The sequence below is a fragment of the Centropristis striata genome, chromosome 6, assembly GCF_030273125.1.
Source record: "Centropristis striata isolate RG_2023a ecotype Rhode Island chromosome 6, C.striata_1.0, whole genome shotgun sequence".
Classification (NCBI taxonomy): Eukaryota; Metazoa; Chordata; class Actinopteri; order Perciformes; family Serranidae; genus Centropristis; species Centropristis striata.
In genome coordinates this window covers 41,052,401-41,076,835 of record NC_081522.1, presented here as the reverse complement: position 1 = coordinate 41,076,835, position 24,435 = coordinate 41,052,401, and the positions used below count along the sequence as shown (strand labels likewise).

Here is a 24,435-nt window from a genome sequence, read left to right as displayed (position 1 = left end):
GGTGGTGGTGGTGAAATCCTATTGTTAAAAATAGAGAAGGTTTAGAGCAGACAGAGAGAAAAGAGAGAGTTCCTGTTGTTAATCTGATCTGATGAGAGGAGACACCAGCTACACGAAGTTCCTCTGACTCCATGTTCTCCTGGAACACCTTCAACTACTCAATATGTTTCTGCTTTTAGGGAGTTTTTATGTTTAAATGAAGATTTTCTCAACTTTTTGGTCAGAGAATGTCCAAAACTTATAGAAAAACATTAACCACGGGGTCCTGTTACTTAAAAAATACAACGTTTTAAAGCTGACAGTGTGATATTTTGATATTTTTATGAGCAATTGATAAGCCAATTGTTTTTCTGAATAAAGTGAATCATTTGGTTGGTAGAAAGTAGTAAAAAAGACCAAACACAACACTTAAATTCTTTGTTTTGTCTAATAAACAGCTAAAAATTCAAAGATATTCACTTTACTATCAGAATTAAGTAAGAAACCTGCAAATAATCACATTTAGGTGATTTTTGGGCACTTTTGATTATTAATAATAACAAAAACTAAAAGAATTCTCAACTTATAGAGAGAAATTCAATCACTAAGATTTTAAAGCTTACACTTTGATATTTTGACCTTCCAGGGCTGCACCTAACTATTATTTTTATGAGCAATTATTTTCTTAAATGAAGTTAATCATTTAGTTTGTATAAAGTAGTAAAAAAAAAAAAAAGGCCAAAAAACCCACTTTAAATGATTTCTTTTGTCCAATAAACAGTTCAAAATCCAAAGATATTCACTTTACTATCATAGATAACTCAGAAACCTGCAAATAATCACATTTAAGAAGCTGGAAATGTGATTTTTGGGAACGTTTGCTTATAAATAATAACAAAAACTGTATCAATTATGAAAAGAGTTGCTGTAAAAGTTGATGCACGCTGCACAGACTCACACATGAACAGTCAGTTAACTCTATGGCGTCTTACAGGGCTATTTTGTCCATTTTTGAATGCTTTTCATGTCTTTGAAAGTCATTTTGTGTCTTTTTTGTTCATTTTGTGTATTTTTTAGTCATTCTGTGGTTTTTTTTTGGTCATTTTGTGTCTTTTTTTAGTCATTTTGTGTCTTTTTTTGTCATTTTGTGTCTTTTTTTAGTCATTTTGTCTCTTTTTTTGGTCATTTTGTGTCTTTTTTAGTCCTTTAGTCCAGCATAAAATGTGATTTTGAATCTTTTTTTTAACTTTCAAAACACTATCATGCTCAATAAAGAATGTTAAATGTGTCAAATGTGACCAAAGGTGTCAAATCTACCATATAAGAGGGTTCCATCCAGTTCTATCATTTGATACTAAATCTATTTGAGCTTGTCTCCAGTTTTACTTGGTATATCATCATCAAACTGAAACTGGCCTCATGGAGTTTACAGCCAGAACTTTAGAGGTAAATGTACAGTAGGGCTCCACGCTGCTTTGTTTTCTAGTCTGGAGGTGATGAAGTCTGGATTATCTGGAGCTTGTGGAGGTTTTGACAGTAGGGAGTAATTAAGGAGGAGGTGCTGTGACTCCTGCTAGCTGACTAATCGACGGTGACAGAGAACAAAGAGGAGGATTAAGGGATAGAGTGTGTGACACACAGCGACAGGTCAGAGGAGGTTCAGGTGATTACAGACGGACAGGTGTCAGAGGAGGACGCAGCCAGAGCTAACACCTCCTCCTCTTGCTCCTCCTCCTCCTCCTCCTCCTCCTCCTCCTCCTCCTCGGCGTCCCACTGGGTCACAGCTGATCAGAGACTTATAACCAAACACTGACACAGCTCAGTGCCAGACAGACAAACAGGAGATTTACTGACTGGAGAGGAACTAAATAAACCTTCAAACAGAGGTGGAAGAAGTATTCAGATACTTTACTGCAGTAAAAGTACTAATATCACCCTGCAGAATGACTCCACTACAGTAAAAGTCCTGCATTGAAAATGTACTGAAGTAAAAATACAAAAGTATCAGCATCAAAAACATAATTTCTTCATTTCATCATCAATTTTGACATTTTTGTCCATTTTGCTTCCTCATCATGTCTCTGATGTCAGACCAGTGGAAACAACCAAGATACACAAGATTTTTATTTTACTTCACTTTGTCTACTTTTATCTCCTAAATCCACCAACATTAGCATTACATAAAGCTTCATTTGCATATTAAATACAAGTAAAACTGTAGAGAAGTTTATACAAATACATAATGTGCAACTTTATGTATGCATGCAGCAGTCTGAGGAGCTCTAGGAAATATCTATATTTGTGTTTTTCATTGCATATTCTACTGTAGCTACTTCTATTCTACTCTCAGGCAGAGGTGGAAGAAGTATTCACATCCTTTATTTACTGCAGTAAAAGTACTAATACACACTGCAGAATGACTCCACTACAGTAAAAGTCCTGCATTCAAAACTTACTGAAGTAAAAGTACAAAAGTATCAGCATCAAAATGTACTTAAAGTATCAAAAGTAAAAGTACACTCAGATTGTTTTATATATTCTGAATATATTTTTGGATGAATATTATTGATGCATTTATGTAAACAGCGTTTTACTGCTGTCAATGTAGCGATCATATGAACTATTTAATATACTTTATGTGGTTTAATTTATAAACATGTTAATCAGTTTAAATGTATCATGTTTTTATGTTAAATCTCGACCCGTAAAGTAACTAAAGCTGTCAGATAAATGTAGTGAAGTAGAAGTATAAAGTTACATAAAATGGAAATACTCAAGTAAAAGTATAAGTACCTCAACATGATAGTTAAGTACAGTACTTGAGTAAATGTACTTTTGGTTCTAAATGAGTGGATCAGCTGTGTGTTTCTCTGCTCTCATCTCATCCTGAATGAAAACATTATGACTTTGTTCCTTATTTAATTAAACACATTTAAAGTGAGTGGAGCTGCTTCTCCTCTCTGTCTGCTCTCAAAGGTTAATAACGTTTAAAAAAGTCATTCATGGCACAAATTACTGCTCAATTGTCCACTTGTTATCTAGTGAGCTCTGAGAACACGGAGTCATTAGTATCGGCGTCCAGGACTCTAATGGCTCGGCGGCTTCTGAAGCTAAGCAGGAACGATGTGATCCACAATGAGCCTCAGTGGATTCAATTAGAGCTGCTTTGTTAAGAGCTGGCACAAATCTAATCAGGGAGGAGACTACTCCGTGATGCTGCATGTACTGAAACCAGCAGATCAGACAGACAGAGGAGTAGTATTTCGAGAAAAAAGCTGCAAATTTACTAGATTAAAGTGGCAAATCTGCACGAAAAAAGTTGCAGATTTATGAGAAAAAAGTGGGGGGAAAAGCAACGTTTTTTCAGGCAGATTCACCGGTTTAAATCTCATAAATCTACAACTTTTTTCTTGTAGATTTGCCGTTTTAATCTCGTAAACTTTTTCCTCAAAATATTACCCCCCTCCCCCGGGCCATCTACCAGAGAGAGGAAGGACTCTAAAGGAAGAATCGCACCAAGGAAGGATCCTGGACTTTAGGATCCAGACTCTGTTGAGGTGTTTTGTGTCATACCTTCATTCTTCAGCCCATTCAGACAAACATCCAGACACTAAAGAGTTAACTCCAGCCACAGACAAACATCCAGACACTAAAGAGTTAACTCCAGCCACAGACAAACATCCAGACACTAAAGAGTTAACTCCAGCCATGGACAAACATCCAGACACTAAAGAGTTAACTCCAGCCACGGACAAACATCCAGACATTAAAGAGTTAACTCCAGCCACAGACAAACATCCAGACACTAAAGAGTTAACTCCAGCCACAGACAAACATCCAGACACTAAAGAGTTAACTCAGCTGTCTGATGAAGAGCTGAAGGCTCCAAACAGCTGAAAACAACGTTTCTCTTCCAGCTCCGGCATGTTGAAGAATGTAAAGAGGAGCAGCAGCGAGTTGCTGGAGACAATAACGTGGAGGACCACGGCGACCCGAGGACCAGGTGCAGCCCCGACCCTGACCTTTGACCCCCACCACCCATCACAGTTAAAACAGGAAGCAATTAGCCTTAATGTCAGTGAGTCGGGAGCGTTCCTCCACAGAGAGAACAGAGAACAGTTGTCACGGAGACGCGAGGACACATGGAGACAACAGGGACGATCAATAATAATAATCACTCTAATATTCTAAAATATAACAATGCAGCCTGACATTTCACTAAGAATTATTTATAGATATTATTTGTTTTTATGTTATTTTATTCACTTATTTTATTGTATTTATGAATTACGACTCACTCATTATTTACCGTTTGTTTTTCATTTTACAGTTCCACCTGTTATTTCCTGTCACTACCTTTCAAAATTAAAGCACTCGGTTAACACTGGATGGCACCTTTTCAAAATAAAAGCATCACAACATTGTAAAACACCGAGAAAATGAACAAACATGAAAAACAAGCTATAAAGTATAAAAACACCAATAGGAACCTTGCTAAAGGTCATTTTCAGTTGTGTTTAAAATTGTATTTATTTTTTATTGTATTTATGCTGTAAATTATTATTTTTTGATTGTATTTAATTGTCTTATTTTATATTCTTATTCCTCTTATCGATTTTATTTGTTTTTGTCTTTTTATAGATTTTATCCAGTTTTTATTCTAGTTTATTTCTTTTTTTTTTATAATTATTTCAATTCATTTTTACTTTTATCTTCTCATAGCTCTGAAATCTATTTAATTAAAATGTAATCTTTTTATTGTCTCGACTGATTGACTCACAGTTTCTGCACACACAAACTTTTTTTTTATTGCCAGTTGTGAAATCTGAGTGGAAACAAATATTTAACACTATCTATGAAGAAAGAGACGGGAAAAAAATGAATCTTCACATCCAGAAATGTTGAAATATCTTTGGTAAGATTGTTGCAAACTGATGTTTAACGGAGCAGATTTTGTTACAATTACTGATAAATTCTTAAAACATATGTGAGAGTTTCTAGTTCTGACATCCAGAGAGACTTAATGTCTAAAGAAATAGAAACAATGTTCTTTTATACTTCAGTAGTTTCTGGTCAAACATGGCAGCAGGTTACAAGACTTTCATGAAAAAGTCATTAGACAGAATTCCTGAAACACGTTTCTCTGATTCACTACATGTTGCTGCTGCCAACTCCGTCTCTGGCTGTGTGTGTGTGTGTGTGTGCGTGTGTGTGTGTGTGTGTGTGTGTGTCTGTGTGTGTGTGTGTGTGTGTGTGTGTGTGTGTGTGTGTGTGTGTGTGTGTGTTCTTGTACTTCCTACATAGTGAGGACCAGAACACGTTTTTAACCAACAGAGTGAGGACATTTTTGCAAAGTGAGGACATTTCGGCCGGTCCTTACTTCTTTAAAGGCTTTTTTTGAGATTTCAGACTTTGTTTTAAGGGTTAAAGGTTACATGATAATGATAATTAACTGAAACTGTATTGTGTGGTTACAAAACTAACTAAAATTATAGTGAAAATGTCCTTCGTTTTTGTCTTTGTCAACTTTTTTCATACATAATGAAGATGGATCAGACAAAGGAAATAAAGGCAAAATTTACTGTGACCTCTTTTAATCTCCCACCCAACAAATACCCCATTACAAAACACTACAACTAATAAAAACTAAACTAAAACTAGCAAACTCACTCTAAAAACTAATCAAAACTAACTGAATTTGAAGACAAAAATTCACAATGAAAATTAAAACTAAAACTAATGAAAAATCCCAAACTATTATAACCTTGCAAGGGAATTCACTATTCTAATGAGGTCCTCACAAAGATAGAAGTACAAGAATGTGTGTGTGTGTGTGTGTGTGTGTGTGTGTGTGTGTGTGTGTGTCTGTGTGTGTGTGTGTGTGTGTGTGTGTGGTTGGTTTAATGTTCTGGAAACTGAGGAAACTGATCCAACTAACTTCAGGATGTCACTGAATCCTTCTAATAATCTGGTCTATTATTAGATATTATATCAGTCAATGCATTAAATACTATCACACTCACATTAAAGCTACACAACTGAGGACAAACTTTAATATTTCCAGCAGCAGAGAGGAGGTAAAATCAGAACCGTCAGGATGAAGAACAGCTTCTTCCTCTGGACCGTTAGAACTCTCAACAGGATCAATTCATTATAATGTGCAATAAAACAGACATGTGCAATACAACTCATATGTGCAAGACGTACTATCTACCTCACCTATAACTTTATAGCATTTTCAGTAGTCATTTATTTATTTTTATCTTATTAATTACATCACATGTAGTGGTTTTTGTTTCTACTTGGCGTTTTTAAATGTTTTATTCATGTTGTTTTGTGTTATGATTGTCATAACTATGCTCCTTATGCAGCAGCACTTTGTATTGTGTTATCTATTTATTGTTTGTGCAGCACTTTGGAAATCTTGTGTTTGCTACAATTGTGCTATATAAATAAAGTGGATTGGAACTATACAATCAAATTAAAAGAGATGTAGTAAACTATAGAACAGTAAAATGCAATAAGATAAAAATAAATAAAAAATGGGATAAAAATAAATAAAATAAAATGTAAAATATTCTGCATGTACTGCATAATATGCATGTATACAAATAAAAACAAAAAAATCATAAAATCAACACTCTACTAGGTGTTAAAAGCCAACGAGAAGAGGTGTGTTTTAAGAAGAGATTTAGTTAACTATGACATTAAAAGCTATTTGAGTTGATTGACTGACTGTTGAAACGTTTTGGGGCTAACCAGAGATCTCCTCCTGTCCCCCCAAACTCTGATTCCTCTGGTTGGAAAACAAGATCAACCTGGGAAGAACTTTAAACGAAGGAATAATGAGTTGCTGACTCATCAAAGCAGCCACAGAGAGAAGAGCAGCAGCTCCATGATCTCCAGCTCCTCTCAGAGGAAGAAACACCTTCTTCTTCCTTTTTATTTATTTTTTTTAACTTTTCTGGTTAGTAAAAGAACTCGTGGGAGCTGCGGACGCTGACTACGGGTGTCTCCTTTTCAAAGATGAGTGAAAGTGTAAAAAGAAGCAGCATTTGGATGCATTTTGACACTAAAGTGAAGCAGGCTCCACTAATAACTGACATTAGACAACTGAACATCCAACAGTTCAGTTGGAAGATAAAAGTTATTCTAGCATGCTGCCGCTGCCACTACCACTGCCACCTGTACACCTTTATTAATTTATATGCTTTTTTATGCTTTTTATATAGATTTCTTCCCAAAAACAATAACAACCCTAAACTCGCATATGCACTGATTTTCATATGGACTTCATTACCGTGCAATATTTCTTCTTTTTTAAATATACTATAACTGGCAATGTGCAATAATTTGTGCAATAAATTGTCCTTCAACGTGCAATATATTTATAAACACTAAATAGCATCATTCACCTCCCCTTCCAGCATCACCTCCCTTTCTTCTCTGCCTCTGTTTTTACTTTTTTTTCCTCTTTACATTCACTTGCCTAAGTATTGTGTATGTTTATTGTGTATGTTTTTATATTTTATATGTATTTTATTTATTGTTGCACTGCTTTTTGGAGGCAGCTCTCCAATCTCATTGTACATGTGTATAGTGACAATAAAGGCATTCTACTCTCTATTCTATTCTATTTTATTTTAAAGGCATTTTCTATCTGCTTTGTGTAGCAGAGTGGTTCTTCAAGCCAGTTAGAGAGTTAACAACTTTTACAACTATAAATACAACTGGCTACAGCAAGTTATTGACATTTAAGTGATTTAAGTGTTCAAATACAAATCACAAGTCAAAACAGTCAAGTCAAAACTAAATGTGTGTGAATTATAAAAGGTATAAGTGGTAAAACGAAGAGTTATTTGGGAGCCAAAGAGCAGAAAGCTCTTCTTGGTGAGCTGAAACAAATGATCCAGATCAGCAGAAAGAGAGCAGACCACCATCAGCACTAGTGTCAGAGCAGCAGGGTGTCTGGGAGAGGAGCAGCCCTTCCCCCGCTAGTTACATCAAAGGTTAGAGTGGAGATCCAGAGCCTCATCCAGCCTCAGCATTACCTCATCTCAGGAGGATCTGCCTAAAGCCGCAGCGGTCACACTACAGACAAAAGCGCTCATCTCCAGGAAGCCGCTGCCGCTCTGTGGTTTGGACAGAGCAGCAGAGACGAAGAGGGAAAAAGTGAGTCAGCCCCACGATGCTTTCTTCTGCTGCCGACGGAGGATCAACGCAGGATGGAGCTCAGGGGAGATGATACGTAGAGCAGGCCTCCTTTCAGGGGCAATAAGAGAGAGAGAGAGTGTGTGGCTCTAAGTCTGGGTGGGTGGTTTGGGAGGAAGCCACCAGGGTTGCTCTGGATCGCTCTGGATCGCTCTGGCTCCCAGGATTTATGTTTAAGTGGAGAGGAACGCTGCTGGAGCTGCTCTGTCAACCCTGCTGCTCTACCAGTCCTGCTGCTCTACCAGCAGCTTCAAACCCTCCAGATGGTATCAGACGTTATGCTGATGGGCCATGAATGGGCAAAACACTAACAGGCATGAAGCACAAACACAAACTAGAAAATGTCCTCTGGGTAAATAGTGAAAGGGCCACTACTGCCGGTGTGTGTACACTATGATGAGATTCTTCAGAGATTTCAAACAATTAATACTAGTAATGTTATGATACTATATAATATACAAGGAGCACACCTACAACAAGCATTCCTTTACAAGTATTTATTTATACAGCAACCAATGACCTTTAACCTCAAAATGTGTGTGTGTGTGTGTGTGTGTGTGTGTGTGTGTGTGTGTGTGAGAAACATGTGTATCTGGAGGAGTGTGCGCGCTTGCACGCGCATTTGTGTGTATCTGTAACTGTAATCACATCAAAGCATCAAAGGCTTTGCGGTCGACCAATCAGAGCAGAGCAATCAACAGAATTAACTGCCGCTGTGGAATCTTATAGCACAGTGACAGCAGTCAGAGGTGGACAGACTGGAATTTCTGGCCTCGAACAGAAAGCATTTTTGGCAAAACCATAATACCTATCATTGATCCGACTTCACTTTGAGCGTCCTGTGTTCTTCCTGAACCTTTACATATGTTTTTTTTTTTTAAGAAAAATGAAAAAATAGCTTTGTTAGAGCCATCTGAAAAAACTGTTCCATCTCCCTTTTTCAGAAATCTCCCTGCGTTTTTAATATGGGAGCCAATGAGGCTGTTGGTGGTGTTGGTGGTGCATCTGTGCGTCCTACGCCCAAACTATAACTCTGACAGCTTTACCAGAGGATTGTGAGGGAGAAGACTAATTTTCCTACGTTTCTATGTATAAATTATTTCTGTAGAGTGGAATTTGCGGCCTGGAGCGCAGTTTTCAAATGTATTTTTTGACAGTTTTTTCTCTCCCTCTACACTCTGGCGATGATGTCACACACTGTGACACGAACATTCGGTGCAATACACACCCATTATAATCTCAGAATTTCTCCAAAAATGATCATGGTCATTGAACAGGGATTGATAAAAAACTATATGACCTATCGAAACGTGGATTAATACACCGATACACAAGACTTGTGTCTACTGTTTAAAGTGGACTGTTCAAACTGTTTAAATTTTGATACTTTAAGTACATTTTGATGCTGATACTTTTGTACTTTTACTTCAGTAAGTTTTGAATGCAGGACTTTTACTGCAGTGGAGTCATTTCACAGTGTGTATTAATACTTTTACTGCAGTAAAGGACCTGAATGTGTCCCCGTGCTGCTGATGTCCCGGCTCAGAGCGTGTCCGACTCTCTTTCCCACCATTAGCGAGGCATTCTGTCTCCTCTGGACATAAGTGGACATTTCATACGTGTGGACAAATCAGATCAATTAGGTGAATGTCCAGGCTGGAGGAGACACAACAGCTGACTGTTAGCATCAGGTTAAATACTGAGAAACTACAGTAAACGTTGTTAGCCGCTGCTGATTAGCAGCGCTGATTCGTCTCTCACTGCCACCGTCCACTTCAGAGACACACTGCAGAGGGACATTGTCCTGTGGGAAGCAAACAGGTAACCTCAGTGAGTTCATTAGCTCATTAGCTCATTAGCTTACCACAAATCAGCCCAGCGGCTGCTCGCTGTACTTTTCTAACTCTTTGCAAATGACTGCCATTACAGCATTACTCATGTGCAGCAACAACAAAGCTGCTAACAGAAGAATCTGTCCTCAAACGTCTCACTGCTCCTCAGACAGGATTCTCACTGAGCATGGGTGGTTCAGATGGAGATTCCTCTTTCTCTACATGCCATGCTGGAATAACACACTGCACAGCTCAATAACCTCATTCTCCTTATGAAACTGATTCTCAATGCACAAATATAAACGTGGAGCTGGTTCTCCACGCTCCGACATCAACACACTGGAACCAACAGGAACCAACAGGAACCAACAGGAACCAACAGGAACCTGGTTCTACAGTGATCATCAGACACCAGCTGATCTGATCAGAACCTCACAAACACCAGAGTTTCCTCTACATCCATTCAAATCTCACATGATCATTAATATCAATGCACCACTAATGATTTCTACTGGCACTGTGTGAGCACAACAACACACAACGTTATTGTCGACTTGTTTTGAATCATCAACAAGGCATCAAATCCTGTCAGATCCTCTTAGAACATCAACGTAAAAGGTAACGTTCAAAGTTATACAAGGTCTATATAGCGAGTAGCACAGGTAGCGTAACGCAACGCAACGCAACGCAACGTAACGTAACGTAACGTAACGTAACGTAACGTAACGTAACGTAACGTAACGTAACGCAAGTGTCTTTTTTTGGTAATTTTGTGCCTTTTTTAAATAATTTTGTGTCTTTTTTTAATAATTCTGTGTCTTTTTTTGGTAATTTTCTGTCTTTTTTTAATAATTCTGTGTCTTTTTTTGGTAATTTTCTGTCTTTTTTGGTAACTTTGTGTCTTTTTGGGTCATTTTGTGTCTTTTTAAAATAATTTTGTGTTTTTGTGTCTTTTTAAAATAATTGTGTGTCTTTTTTAATAATTTTCTGTCTTTTTTAAATAATTTTGTGTCTTTTTTAATAATTTTCTGTCTTTTTTAAATAATTTTCTGTCTTTTTGGTAATTCTATGTCTTTTTTTGGTCATTTTGTGTCTTTTTTAGTAATTTTGTGTCTTTTCTTTGTCATTTTGTGTCTTTTTTTAGTAACTTTGTGTCTTTTTTTGGTCATTTTGATGCTGCCTCCAGCAGCCCCTAGGTAATTAGAGTGTGAGACCCCTGGTCTACAGCGTCCATTACAACTACATGCACATGGTCAATTATGCAAATTAGGTGATGACGTCATTTAAGGACTTCTAGAGACTTTTTAGACAACCAATAGCTACTCTCCTTACTGAGGAGTTGGCAACACTGTTCATGGCCACGGACAAATAAAATGATATGTATGTATATATATATACAGATAGATAGATAGATATATGTATGTATGTGCAGTAAATGTTGGTCCTTCCCGTGGTCCCTGTAACTCAACAGAGACCTGATATTGTTGCTGTCACGACACATCTCTGCCCTATAAAGGCTTTAACCTCGTTAGGAGGCTCCACTTGTCATCTCACCGCCATGTAATCACATTTCAAAAGCAATCGCATGTTAAAAGACACAATAATGCGATTTCAAGTTTTTCAGATGAACTGATGAAATTAAGTCAGTTTGATGGAATTAAAAGCTCTAAGTGCTCCGGTTTTCCCCGACAACCACACAGTTCCTTTCTTCAGACGCAGAGCGATTAGTGGAGGAAACACAGAGAGCAGCCTTCATTAATAATAATCTCTGTTTGGATTATTATACGGCTGTAAAGACATTAAATAACATCTGCCAGCAGAAGATGCTCCACATAGCTGCTCTGGCTCCAAGCAGAATGGACCTTTAAACTGACAGCAAAGGACTTAGTGAAGTAGCAATAAAATATAAAGTGAGCGGGGGTCGCGGACAACATGCATGTTAAATTGGGGGTCGCAACTCAAAAAGGTTGAGAACTGCTGATCTAGAGGCCCTGCAGACCAGTCAGACCAGCTCCAGACCAGTCAGACCACAAAATGACCAAAAAATTACATAAAATTAAGCAAAAAAGGACTCAAATTGACTCCCAAATGACAAAAAATGACGTCAAAAAGACCCAAATTGACCAAAAAAGACACAAAATTACCAAAAAAAAGACACAAAATGACTAAAAAAAGACACAGAATGACCAAAAAAAGACACAAATTGACCACAAAATTACAAAAAAAGACACAAAATGACCAAAAAAGACACAAAATGACCAAAAAAAGACACAAATTGACCAAAAAAGACACAAAATGACCAAAAAAAGACACAAAATGACTAAAAAAAGACACAAATTGACCACAAAATTATAAAAAAAAGACACAAAATGACTAAAAAAGACACAAAATGACCAAAAAAAAACATGAAATGACCAAAAAGACTAAAACACATGAACCCCAGAAATCATCTTGCGACCCCAATTGGGGCCGGGACCCCCAGGTTGAGAACCACCGCTCTAGAGGCCTTACTAAGTGATGTTAAACAGGAGGATTAACCAGATGGTCAGAAACATCTGGTGGCTGCTGGATCCATCAGGAGAACCAGCTTCATGTGGACCAGAGCTCCTCCAGCTCCTCCACCAGTCTGTATTACTCCTCCACCAGTCTGTATTACTCCTCCATTAAAGGAGGTGGAGCCTCCTGGAGAGACGCCTCACACTCTAAAGACTCTTTCTGCTGCTGAAAGCTTCTATTGAGGCAGAATCTGACCCACTGGAGCTCTGAGTCATAGGAACTACAGTCTACAGGCTTCACACACACACACACACACACACACACTCTGCTAACACATGCTTCTCTTTCATTTTAATTGTTTAGATTAATATTAATATTATTAGACTTATACTCTAATCTAAATCAATTATGATTTCTAGAAATGCTTAAAAGAAGTTCAGTATGAGTATGAGATTATACGCCGATATTTAATCATTTTGTTGCTTTAAAGACACAAAAACTGCAGCGACAGTGAATATGAGATTATTAAATACAACATTTGATTGACAGAATGTGACTTCAGGTAAAAAAGTGAGTTAATTTATCGTCTTTATCTGAAAACTCTATTATTAATGAGTGAATCTGTGTCTGCTTTAGTTTCTCTCTTGTCACATTTTCTTGTATTTCATTCATCAAACTCTTCTGATGTGCATCTTATTTGGTTTATTTCTAGATGCATTTCAACACACACACACACACACACACACACACACACACATATATATATATATATATGAATATATTTGTATTAATCTTGAAAAAATACAACTTACAGTGTAGGTTTGATAGAAAACTACACAACTTTCAACGCTCTATATTCACACACACACACACACACACACACACACACATACATGTCTTTATATAGTTATGAGGACCACCACTTCCCCTAGCCCAACACACACATTTCAGGGTTTACCATCTCTGTTAGGACCGTCCCTGAAATTCATATAGATTGATTAATTAAGGCCTTTAGAGGCTATGCTAGCATTTTCTTTGTGAGGACCGGGAAAAATGTCCTCACAAATGCAAATGTCCTCACACTGTTGGCGTTCTGCCAAGGGTTGGCCCTCACAACTATATAAAGACAAACACACACACACACACACACACACACACTCTGCTTCATTTAACCCATCATGTGTTTGTGTTTCTGTGTTATTATTATTATTATTTCCTGCTGATTGTTGTCAATAATCAATAAAAAGGAGCCAAACGGAGGAAAGAGAAGCAGACGAAGCCGTCAGCAGCGTTAAAGTTCAATAATAATAAATAAATATTAAATATAACTTACAGAAATCAGAGACTTCAGCTCCAACAGCCTCTTCTCTTCTCACTGGAGGTTCACTTTAACATTCATGAACGTCTCCTGAAGAAAACACAGAAAGTTTCATTATTAACGTGTTTATCTCACAATCAGCTTTGAGTCGTATTATTATTATCTTTATTAACATTCATACAACTCTACAATATCATTCATCAGACGATTTCATCCAAAGAGACATAAAAATGAGTGCAAATGCATCAAATTACCACAAAACTTCAGTTTATTGCATCGAGCCTGTTTGACTCCATCAGGAACTTCTACTGAAATAAAATAAAACAACAAATAAACTTCACTAAATGATAAAACTCGCTGGTGAAAATGATAACGTTGGTGTTGTTTCAGTTAGAATATAAGATTATAAAACAATATTTAGTGAAATATATAATTGAGCCGTAACAGCATAGATGTTATTATGGTTAATAATAAAATAAAACATTAATTTGAGATATCTTCTAAAAGCCCTCAGTAATAGTCAGCTAACACAACAACCTGTTATGTATTTAATATCATTCATTTTACCTTTTGTTTTTATTGAAAACGAGCCAAAAAGCATACAAAAATATTAAATATTTTAATGTAAAAGGAGCCTAGCAAGGTTTGTCAGAAACAAACTGGATGATAAATAATAGTTTTAAGGTATTTTATGGATCATTTAAGGGTTAAAACTGACTCGTTAACATCAGAGACAGTAACAGAAGGTTAAAGGGACATTTCACCCAAAACTAATGTTTCAACACTAACATTCAGTCTTATATCTTATATAGTCATGTAGTGTGTAGTAATAAAGTGTCCAGGCTGCAGATACTATAGAGATATTGTCACTCTAACTACATTTCAGCAGAGAAACAGCAGGTTTTGTTGGTTTCTGCTGGTATTTTTGCTCAAAAAATGTAATTAAATTGACTTTCAACGACAGAAACACTGAGAAAAAAAAGAAGCCACGCTGCAAAAAAGGAGTAAAAACAAAAGAAGAACAAGTAAAAACCAGATAAAACACTAAGTCCCACTGAGATTCAGAATCTCTTTTTCAACAGAGACTTTTTGCCAAAACAGCAGCCAAAACTCTACACAAAACATTTACAATACAACAAGTGCAATATAACACAATATTAAAACATAATGAGCCTTATTAATAAAAACAAGCACACGTCTCTATCACCACAGACTTTAAATTCATTGATTGATATCAGACTTTATAGTTTAAGCATCATTTGTTGCCAAAAAAAAGAAAAAAAGACACAAAAAGACTAAAAAAGACACAAAATTGCCAAAATAGACACACAAAAAGACACAAAAAAGACAAAAAAGACAAAAATAAGACAATAAAAGACGTAAAATGACCAAAAAAGACATAAGAATACAAAAAAAACACCAAAAAAACTGTTTTATCTGGTTTTTTTAGACCTTTTTATCAGTGAGGAGGTCTTAAACAGACCCTCTGAGACCAGCTGATCAGCTGATTATAGCCTCACACACACACACACACACACACACACACACACACACACAGAACAAATAATAACATGAAAGAGGTCAAAGTGCTGACGAGGCGCTCTGATTGGCCCAGAGAGAGAGAGAGAGGAAGAGTCTTAATTGAAAGAAGAGAGTGGGAGGTGGCTAATTAAAGGAGGAAGAGAGTGGGAGGTGGCTAATTAAAGGAGGATGAGGAGGATGAGGAGGATGAGGAGGATGAAGAGAGGAGCTGGTAGAAACAGACAGACAGAATCCCATTATTCCTCCTTTAGAAGCAGTGAGTGGTACAAAGAGAAGACAAACTGGTCTTTGATTCCACAGATTTGAGGCTAATAGAGAAGAACGAAGAAGAGAAAGAGAACGTGTGATCTCTGGTTCTGTAATCAGCTGATGGTTCTCTCTGGGAGGTTCTCCTCTCAGGGCTCAATTAACAGCCGCTCAAACACTCACACACGCTCCTGAGATAATAATAATGAGAACAAACAGTCGACAGAAACACCATGTAAACATTCTGCTGCTGGATCAAACTTCTCTCTCTCTTTTCTCTCTTTTTCTTTTCTTTTTTCTCTCCGTAGCAGCAGAAGAAGCCAATAAAAGACTCGCAGCGCCACCTCTTCATTCATCTGACCCGTCTGAACACGTTCCAGATGTCTGCACAACCACTTATTCTCTCTCTCTCTTTCTCTTACCCCCCTCTCTCTTCTCTCTCTCTCTTTTCTCTCTTTTCTCTTTTCTCTCTCTTCTCTCTCTCTTCCCTCCATTCCTCTGCTCCACTCGTCCTGCCACTCATCTGCAGATGGCCGATCTGACACCTGGAGGATGCTGGGTAATCACAGAGACAGCTGGCTGTCCACACACACACACACACACACACACACACACACAGAGTCACACACACACACACACACACACACACTGCAAAAACCAACTGACAAAAACAAGAAATAAATCACCAGAATCAAGCAAATGCATGCTCGAAACAAGTCAGATTATTAAATCTGCCAGTGCAGTCAGTTAATGTTTCTCTGCAAGAATTATTTAAATAAGTAAAAATATGTAGAAACTGGAAAAAACAATGATGTCTTAAAATAAATCCAAATATTTGAGCAATTAAGGCTTGAAAAGCCCGACTGTAGTAACATTAAAATAAGGCAGAAATACTTGAAACTAGCATGTTTTTCCTCATTCCAGTATCTGTGGGTAGATACTGGTGATAGAAAATACTTTTGAAATATCATTTAAACTTCATGCAACTAAAACTCTCAACTGGAGCCAATATTTGAGGTAAAAACTCACCATATTCAACAGTTGAAGAGATTGAAAAGCATGAAAAAGCTCACAATGTCAATCCTAAAAACAAGTCTTTACACAAGACTGAAATCCATGTGAAGAGGTTATTCACTCATTTAGTTACATAATAATAATATTTTTGTCTTTTTTTGTTCATTTTCCGTCATTTTTGCATCTTTTTATGGTCATTTTGTGTCTTTTTTTGCCTTTTTGTGTCTTCTTTGGTCATTTTGTGTCCTTTTTTGCTTTTTGGGGTCTTTTTGTCTCTTTTTTTGGTCATTTTGTGTCTTTTTTGTCTTTTTGTGTCTTTTTTTAGTCTTTTTGTCTCATTTTTGGTAATTTTGTGTCTTTTTTAGTGCTTTAGTCAAGACTGAAATCCCTGTGAAGAGGTTATTCACTCATTTACTTACATAATAATAATATTTTTGTCCTTTTTGTGTTCATTTTGTGTCTTTTTTTGTTAATTTTGCGTCTTTTTGTGTCTTTTTGGTCATTTTGTGTGTGTTTTTTGGTCATTTGGTTTCTTTTTTGGTCATTTTGTGTCTTTTTTGCCTCTTTGTGTATTTTTTTAGTCTTTTTGTCTCATTTTTGGTAATTTTGTGTCTTTTTTTGGTAATTTTGTGTCTTTTCTAGTGCTTTAGTCAAGACTGAAATCCCTGTGAAGAGATTATTCACTCATTTTGTGACAAAATTACTTTTTTGAAGTTTTACTAACTATACAAGACAAAAAAGACACTTTATTCTTAAAATAAGCACATGCAGCTATGGTCAGGAGGTAAATTATACTTAAAACAAGATAATTAAGATTCTATTGCTACATATTAGAAGAAAATACTTGGTGAGTTTCATGTTTTTGCAGTGCAGCTCTGCAGAAAACCTGCCCTGCATGTCTGCAGACACACTGTATATATGTCCATATGTGTGAATTGTGCATACATAGTATGAGTAATATATGTAAATGTGTGTTCCAGTCCTGCTGCAGGATGAAGGCGTGGTGCAGGACCACGGTGATATTAAATGTGTTCTGTTATTTTAACTAGCAGGAGTTTTACTATGACTACAGTCACTGAGGGTGTGGCAGAAGGAAAGTTCATGAATATAGATTTAAAGAACTGCTCCGCCGGCTTTCAAGCTCTTACATGAGAATATTAACCCTGTCAGCTCCAGCAGCATTAAATACATACATATATACATATACATATATATATATATACACGAGGTGAAATAACAAACTGAGGCTGCAGACAGAAGAAATGCACAGAGTCAGAGCTGAGAGTTATTAAGTCTTGTGATCTTTTGGCTTCATGTGAAATGAGAGCAAGAGAGTTTTTCATTTTACACAAGATAAAAAAACCCTTTTGTGTCTTTTTTGGTATATTTTTGTCTTTTTCTGTCTTTTTTGTGTTTTTTGTGTCTTTTTTGTGGGGTTTTGTTTCTTTTTTGGTCATTTTACGTCTTTTTGTGTCTTTTTTGGTCATTTTAGGTCTTTTTTGTGTCTTTTTTTGTATTTTTGTATCTTTTTTGTGTCTTTTTTGGTCTTTTTGTGTCTTTTTTGGTCATTTTAGGTCTTTTTTTGTGTCTTTTTTGTATTTTTGTCTCTTTTTTGTGTCTTTTTGTGTCTTTTTTTGGTCATTTTGTGTCTTTTTTGTGTCTTTTTTGTATTTTTGTCTCTTTTTTGTGTCTTTTTTGGTCTTTTTGTGTCTTATTTTGGTAATTTTAGGTCTTTTTTGTGTCTTTTTTGTATTTTTGTCTCTTTTTTGTGTCTTTTTTGGTCTTTATGTGTCTTTTTTTGGTCATTTTAGGTCTTTTTTGAGTCTTTTTTGTCTTTATATATCTTTTTTTGTGTCTTTTTTTGGTCTTTTTGTGTCTTTTTTTGGTCATTTTGTGGGTTTTTTTTACATCTTCTTTTGGTCACAAAATGACCAAAAAAGACAAAAAACTCACAGAAAGTGTTAAATAATTCATCTTGTTTTAAGAGTTCATTTATTATTTTAAGTGTTCAACATGCTTATTTCTAGATTTAATAATCTTAATTTAATAAATCTTGACAAGGTAAATTATCTGTCCATGCAGCAAGATCATTTCCCTCAGATTTACTGTTTGATCTGGTTTTTTTAACAAACCTTTTTATCAGTGTACATATGAGGATAAAAAAACAAAGTGAGGCTGCAGAGAGACAGAGTCAGAGCTGATGGTTATTATTATTAACTCTTGTGATCTTTTGGCTTCATGTGAAATCATATCATGAAAGTTTTTCTTTATGCACATGTGAGTATTTGATTCTGTCCATTCTACATGATGCAGATGATTATATAAAGTGTCATCAGTCTCTGCAGGAGGTGAAATGAAGGAGTGTCCAGGCTATAAACCATGTTCTCCTCCTGACAACTGCAGGAAGTAACAGCTACCTTTCTGTCTGTCTGTCTGTCTGTCTGTCTGTCTGTCTGTCTGTCTGTCTGTCTGTCTGTCTGTCTGTCTGTCTGTCTGTCTGTCCAGCTGCTGAACACCACCACATGTTCTCCAACCGGCAGGAGAACACCTGTTGGAGAAGACGCTCAGAGCAGCCAAGAGAAAGGACACGCTGCTAAAACCAGCTCTCTCAAAAACAAGGGGAAAAGTACAAAAATCGGGTGTGTTTTGCTTAAAAATATCATAATTATCTGCCAACGGAACACTAAAATGTGTCCTGTCAAGACTTTCCAAAACCAGTAAAAATATCTAATCTAATGAACCACAAATACCTTAGAATTAGTGTATTCTGACTGATAACAAGTGATTTTTTATTGATTCTAATGAAATACACGTGACCTATTTTCTCAATATGTGTAAAAATATTCTTGAATTAATAATCAGTAAATGCTAGAGCCATCTTCACATTATGATATGATAGTCATTATATTTATAGAAACCAGCAAAGTCACACTACAAACTAAACACTAATTTGTGTCTTTTTTTGGTCATTTTGCATCTATTTTTGGTAAATTTGTGGTAATTTTTATTCATTTTGTGTCTTTTTGGTAAATTTGTGTGTTTTTTTGTCATTTTGCGTCTTTTTTGGTCAATTTGTGTCTTTCTTTTGTCATTTTGCATCTTTTTTTGGTAAATTTGTGTCTTTTTTTGGTCATTTGCGTATTTTCTTGGTCCTTTTTGTCTTTTTTGTAATTTTGTGGCTTTTTTGGTCAATTTATGTCTTTTTTTAGTCATTTTGCATCTTTTTTGGTAAATTTGTATTTTTTTTTGGTCATTTTGCATCTTTTTTGGTCAATTTGTGTCTTTCTTTAGTCATTTTACATCTTATTTTGGTAAATTTGCGTATTTTTTTGGTCAATTTTGTGTCCTTTTTTGGTAATTTTGTGGCTTTTTTGGTAATTTTGCGTATATTTTTGGCTTCTTCTTTTGATCATTTTGTGTCTCTTTTAGGTCGATTTTGTGTCTTTTTTTGGTCATTTTCTTCATACAGCTGCAAATATTTTTATCTGTATGTAGAATATTTTTCTTAAAAATTGAAATAAGGCAAAAGCTGTGAAGTCTTTACATCAAACAAGTGAAACGGTCTAAAATAAAAAGACTAAGAAGAACTATCTTCTCAGACAGAAAATAATCAGATATCTCCTTTTGATCTGAGATATTACTTATAGATTGTAGTTTTTGCAGTGCAGAGAGGTTGTGCTGTGCAGAATGTGAGGCGTGACATGAGATCTCAGATAGTAACAGGAGAGGTGGAGATATGTAGCAGACCAGGAGACACACTGGATTACATGAAGCCTGCACCTGCACCATGAATGCTCACATTCAGGCTGCAGAACACGCTCAGTCCAAATGTTGTCTTGTTGCAGCTGTCAGTGCCACTTGTGCAGCCGAGGACGGAACAATGGAAGTCTATGAGACAGAAGCTCCACATGAGGCTGCCTGCTCCACGTCTGCACCATAGGAACCAGTCCTCCAGTCCAGCTAATCACCATAGGAACCAGTCCTCCCAGCTAATCATATGGACAATTACACCACAATGAGCTCCAGTTGACCCATAAACCATCAGCTTATAGCTCACGCTGACTCTGAGGACCACACCAACAGGGAACATTCCTCTTGTTGCTCTACAGACACTAACTTCTGCTGCTGTTCACTGCAATTATATGCTTCTTACCAACATATATAAACACTTGATCTGGTTTTAAGAGTTAATTTCTTATTTTAAGTGTTTAACGTGCTTATTTCTAGATTTAAGAATCTGAATTTAAGAATTTTTTGTCTTTTTTTGTGTGTTTTTATGTGTTTTTTGGTCGTTTTTTTACGTCTTTTTGTGTCTTTTTTTCTGAGTTTTATATGAATGGCACTTTACCATGTTGTGTGTGGAAGGTCCCTTTAATTACTTTTTTGGGTAATTTTGTGTCTTTTTTTAATAATTGTGTGTATTTTTGGTAAGTTTGTTCCTTTAAGTAATGTAGGTTTTTTCCTGTCATTTTCTGTCTTTTTTTTAGTAATTTTGTGTCTTTTTTAAGTAACTTAGTTTTTTTCTTGTCATTTTGTGTCTTTTTTCAATAATGTGTCTTTTTTGGTAATTCTGTGTATTTTTTTGTAATTTTGTGTCTTTTTTTTAATCATTTTGTGTCTTTTTTTTTGGTCATTTTGTGTCTTTTTTTAGTCATTTTGTGTCTTTTTTTAATCATTTTGTGTCTCTTTTTTTTGGTCATTTTGTGTCTTTTTTTAAGTAATTTTGTGTCTTTTTTTGGTCATTTAGGTTTTTTTCTGTCATTTTGTGTCTTTTTTGGTCATTTAGGTTTTTTTCTGTCATTTTGTGTCTTTTTTTAATCATTTTGTGTCTTTTTTTTAGTCATTTTGTATCTTTTTCTGGTCATTGTGATACTGCCTCCAGCGGCCCCCTGCAGGTAATGTGAGTTAGAGACCCCTGCTGTAAACTCAGACTGACTCTGTCTCTGTGGAGGTCTGAAGGAGACCAGAAGCAGCTCTGCAGCAGCAGAACTCTGATCCGGTGTGCGGTTGTGTTGAGGCTGATAAAAGACTTGCTGAAGGTGGGGATAGATAATGTTTCAGTATAGATGCTTTGTGGCTCAGATATGATGTGGGTGGGCCGCTGCTGCTCTCAGCAGCTTTAATCAGAGGAATGAGGGAAGGGATGTTTGCATGAGTGAGAAGTCTTTGTGTTCCCTCACAAAGCCCCAGGAGAACATTAGAGAGGTGAAGTGACAACATGTATTCTCTGCAGAGTCGCTGTTAACATGAAATATGGACAAAGTAAAGGGCAGAGGGTTGGTAGGGGCAAGCACTAGCACATATACATCTGCACCTCCTCACCCGGAGGAGATTACATTATGGCGCTCCCATTGTCCCGCTCCTTCAAGACAAAGCCTGCTGCACTGTGCAAACAGCGCGCCTTGGAAAGATTGTAAAAACAAGAGGTGAATGTCAAAGGCACAAGTGAATAGGATCTCTGGCTGCTTCTTTTGTCCAGCTGCTAAGGTATGCACAAACACACGGCTGCGTGACAGAGAAGAAAGGACGGCCTTGTGAGGACGCAGCCGGAAAGAGTCGCAGCGTCTTCGCATGAAAAGGCCAAAACCGTGAGAAGTCTCCTCCTGACTCCTCTATAGAAAACCTCCACAAGACCCCAAAACACACAGAAACCCTAACCCTAAAGACCAGACAGCAGCAGCACAATGACCAAACGTTTCAAAATGTATGACCAAAAAAAGACACAAAATGACCAAAAAAACATACAAAATGACCAAAAGGACACAAAATTACCAAAAAATAGACACCAAACTACCAAAAAAGACGTATAATGACCAATAAAAAGACACAAAATGACCAAAAAAGGCAAAAAATGACCAAAAGGACACAAAATGACCAAAAAGTAGACACAAAACTACCAAAAAAGACATATAATGACCAATAAAAAGACACAAAATGAAAGGACGGCCTTGCGAGGGACGGAGCCGGAAAGAGTCGCAGCGTCTTCGCATGAAAAGGCCAAAACCGTGAGAAGTCTCCTCCTGACTCCTCTATAGAAAACCTCCACTAGTATTTAGAGGAAAGACCCCAAAACACACAGAAACCCTAACCCTAAAGACCTGACAGCAGCAGCACAATGACCTCAGGCTGCACACTATAAGGGTTAGGAGGTAAAAGTAGACAGAGTGAAGAGAAATAAAAAGCTACTGGTGATGAATTGACCCGAGCAGAGTGACCCGACAATTATTTGTTTCTTACCAAGATTTAGAAAAAAACTTTAGATTTAGAAATGTTAGATCATTTATCTTGTTTTAAGGGTTCATTTCTTATTTTACACACAATACACAAATTGACTAAAAAAGACAAATAATGATCCAAACAAAGACACAAAATTACTAAAAACAGATGTAAAAATGACCACTAAAAAGACACAATGATGAAATTAACTCTTAAACCAGATAAATTAAAGCTGCCAGCAGTGATGAACTGGCCCGAGCAGAGTGACCTGATGATTATTTGGTTCTTACCAAGATAAAAAAAAACTTTAGAACAACAAACTGACCAAAAAAAACAACGTAAAATGACCAAAAAAGACGGAAAAAGTAAAGAGGAGCCCATCAACGTTAAGAGACGGCTTATTGTTGGGCTTGTTTCTCTGTTTATTACACGCTGCAAAAAAGGTCTAAAATCCAGATAAAGTACCTCAAAATTGTACTTAAGTACAGTAGTTTTGAGTAAATGTACTTAGTTACTTTCCACTATTGATGATGACCTGAGGCTGCTGACAGAATATAGAATATTAAGGCTGCACTAAGCTTTTCCAATGGTTTTATAGCTCAAAATAACAAATTCATCAAGAAAGTAAATTTCCTTAATTTGCTGTAAAGTTATATCAGATGTTTGAGGAGCAGCCAAGCAGCCCGGAGCTCCCTCTATCCCGGAGCTCCCTCTAACCCTAACCCTAACCCTAACCCTCCCTCTATCCCGGCCCGGAGCTCCCTCTATCCCGGAGCTCCCTCTATCCCGGAGCTCCCTCTATCCCGGAGCTCCCTCTATCCCGGCCCGGAGCTCCCTCTATCCCGGAGCTCCCTCTATCCCGGAGCTCCCTCTATCCCGGCCCGGAGCTCCCTCTATCCCGGAGCTCCCTCTATCCCGGCCCGGAGCTCCCTCTATCCCGGCCCGGAGCTCCCTCTATCCCGGCCCGGAGCTCCCTCTATCCCGGCCCGGAGCTCCCTCTATCCCGGAGCTCCCTCTATCCCGGAGCTCCCTCTATCCCGGCCCGGAGCTCCCTCTATCCCGGCCCGGAGCTCCCTCTATCCCGGAGCTCCCTCTATCCCGGAGCTCCCTCTATCCCGGCCCGGAGTCAACCCTGTCACGACCCGAACAAGGCTTTAACTGTCAGGGCCAATAATGAGGCGACCTCGGCTCCCTCTAATTTACAAGGCCAGCGCCAGCCTGTAATTAATTGCTGCGTGCATAAATGTAAATGAGTCCACTGGGGGAGCAGAGGGAGGAGGAGAAAAACGGCTGTCAGGCCAATATTCCAGCAGGGAGCAATCTGCGAGAGAGGGAAATGATTTAGAGGACAGCGCACAAATCTGCTGCCGGGTGAAACACGGAGGAGGAGGACGGCTTCTAAAAACACACAGGAGAAACTGAGGGGGCAATAAATATCAAATGTTTTATTTCTACCCCCACCTCCCACATGTGTCCACAGCTCGTGTTCAGGACAGAAATCAAACAGATCTGATCTGCAGAGATCTCCTCGCTGCTGCACGCACCATTCATCTGCATCTTTCAATTCACACACAGGTTGTT

General features: G+C 37.3%; 1 protein-coding gene across 1 annotated transcript in view; it reads right to left on the bottom strand.

Moving 5' to 3' along the window:
- The window catches only part of LOC131973745 (transcription factor SOX-6-like), a 215,551-nt gene that overhangs the window by 167,224 nt on the left and 23,892 nt on the right, over positions 1 to 24,435 (bottom strand). The window contains exon 2 of the mRNA XM_059335806.1: positions 13,852 to 13,926. The gene's annotated coding sequence lies outside the window, so the exon portion shown is untranslated. The remainder of the gene's footprint in view (positions 1 to 13,851; positions 13,927 to 24,435) is intronic.